Source organism: Spermophilus citellus (genome assembly GCF_964194105.1).
Source record: "Spermophilus citellus genome assembly, chromosome: 4".
Taxonomy (NCBI): Eukaryota; Metazoa; Chordata; class Mammalia; order Rodentia; family Sciuridae; genus Spermophilus; species Spermophilus citellus.
The window spans coordinates 124,163,089-124,165,518 of record NC_138185.1 but is presented as its reverse complement, the minus strand read 5'-3'; positions in this window follow the sequence as shown (position 1 = coordinate 124,165,518).

Below are 2,430 nucleotides of genomic sequence, written 5' to 3'. Positions count from 1 at the left end.
ATAGGAGTTTTGTTCATAACAACAATGAACAAAATCCAATTGATTCTTTTTTTCAATTTTTTTTTGAGAGAGAGAGAATTTTTTTAATATTTATTTTTTAGTTTTCAGCAGACACAACATCTTTGATTGTATGTGGTGCTGAGGATCGAACCCGGGCCGCATGCATGCCAGGCTAGCGTGCTACCACTTGAGCCACATCCCCAGGCCCTCAAAATTTTAAAATGTTGGAGATCCAACATGGCGGTGGGCACAGAGAGATCAAGTCTCTGACCTCTTCAGCTGCGCGGGCATAGGAAGTCTTAAACCATCGAAATGCTGTTTGCTCAGGATCACTAGGCAATGCTGAGTTGACGTGGATCTAGGGCGAACAGTCTGTGCCTCTCAGAACACACACCGAGCCCAGAGCACCTGAATTCAGGCCCCTGTTTGCCTGCGTCTCACAGACAAACCGCTGTGACTCAGCCCTAAACGATCTCGCTGAAACAACTTGTTGGCTTTCCCTGATCCTGTGGAGGTTAATACCAACCGAGCCTTCATAGGCAGTGGCCACAGGATTGAGATGGGGCTTGGGAGAGCCGGTCAGGGCCCACCCGTTGCATCAGTCACCTGGCAAAGGAAACAACCTGTCACCATTCGCATGGGATATCCCCATGGCAGAGAACTGATGCCACCAGAATGCTGCGGAGGAGATAACTTCATTGAAACCCGCGGCGGCAGGTGTGTAACCCCCTAGCCCTCCCTCTCCACATAGCGGGGAAACCTCAAGGGCCCCTCCCAGCTCTCCCATGAGCGCTATAGTCAGACGGAGGGAATCAGGAGGGTCCGGCGCGAGATCCTGGCTACCGCTTCCACTAGTGTTGACAACTGAGGTCTCTTGCAGCAGCTACGGGGGCGTGGCTACTGGGGGCGTGGCTACCGGAGGGCAAGCAAAATACGCTGAGGGTTTTCAGCCCCAAGCTCCACAACCTTAGGGTCTGAGGGAAAGGCAAGCAGGGAGAGTGTGCCCAGTTGTTCATGAAAACAGGGCTCCCAGGAGCAGCAGACCTGGTGTGTAGCCAGTATTGTGGTGAGCATCACTGATGAGCAGGGCCTGGCTGGAGGAAAAGTGGGGAAGTGACTAGACATAAGAAAGGGCCCTACGCAATCAGGATTGGAGACCCGCCCAGTCGGGGAGGAGGAGCTGCTTCACAGTGATTGGTTCCCGCGTATTGAGAGAAGCTTGGCTCAGTGAGCACAGCTCCACCTACTGGAAGAGAAGTTAATCAAACTCTAAGACTGTACTTTTTAAATTTTTATTTTTTTTTATTTTTATTATTTGGTTTTTAAAAATTTATTTTTATTTTTATTTTTTTATTTTTTAAAAAATTTTTTCTTTTTTTTTCTTTTGTCTTTCATTTCTTTTCAATTTCCTTATTCCCCTTTCCTTGAATTCTACCTGTTTACTCTCATTCTCTTTAGTGATTTCTTCCCTTCCCTTCTAATACCTTTCCTCCCAAGCACCACGACGCTGTTTATGTGTAATTTACTAAATATGTATAGGTAAATGTTCCGAGGCATTATATAGTGCTACCAAGTCCCTAGCTACCCCAAAATACTCCAGACCATTCTCCTGTTAATATCCCTCGTCAGTAGAGCAACCTTCCAAGGTTGCCAAGAGATACCAACCTCAATACCATCACATCATTCGACCTAAATATAAGTCCCAAGACCAAACCACAGACCGCTATATGCCATCAGAATCCGTACACAGTTTAGGAAATGAATGAATCTGCATTAAAGTTCAACAAAACTCATCATCTCTAGTCATAGTCTCCCATCACAAAAGAGAGACCCCAGAGACACACAAAACCAAATAAATTTATAGGAGTAAACAGTAACTCAGCAGTCAAACAGAACAAGAAGTAACATGAGCAGCATGAAAAAGCAAGGAAGAAAAGGAGTATAAACAACGAAGGACAGCCTAAACATTCAGGAGGACCTAGAGGCATCAGAAAAATGGTCAAATAAATAACTCAAGGAATACCTTCGACAGATGGAATGGAATCTTAAAGAGGACATGAGACAGCAAATTCAAACAATGAAAGAACACATTGAAAATGAATTAAATAACCAGATAAAAGAAGCAAATAAGCATCTTTATCAGGAGATAGAGATTATAAAAAAAATCAATCAATAATTCTAGAAATGAAGGAAACTATAAACCAAATTAAAAACTCAAATGAGAGTATCACTAACAGAGTGGAGCAAGTAGAAGCCAGAACGTCAGATAATGAAGACAAAATATATCATCTTGAAAAAAGTCTAGCCAACTCAGAAAGGCTGGTAAAAAAATCACGAGAAAAACATCCAAGAGATATGAGATAACATAAAAAAACAAACTTAAGAGTCATCAGGATAGAGGAAGGTATAGAGGTTCAAACCAGGGAATGA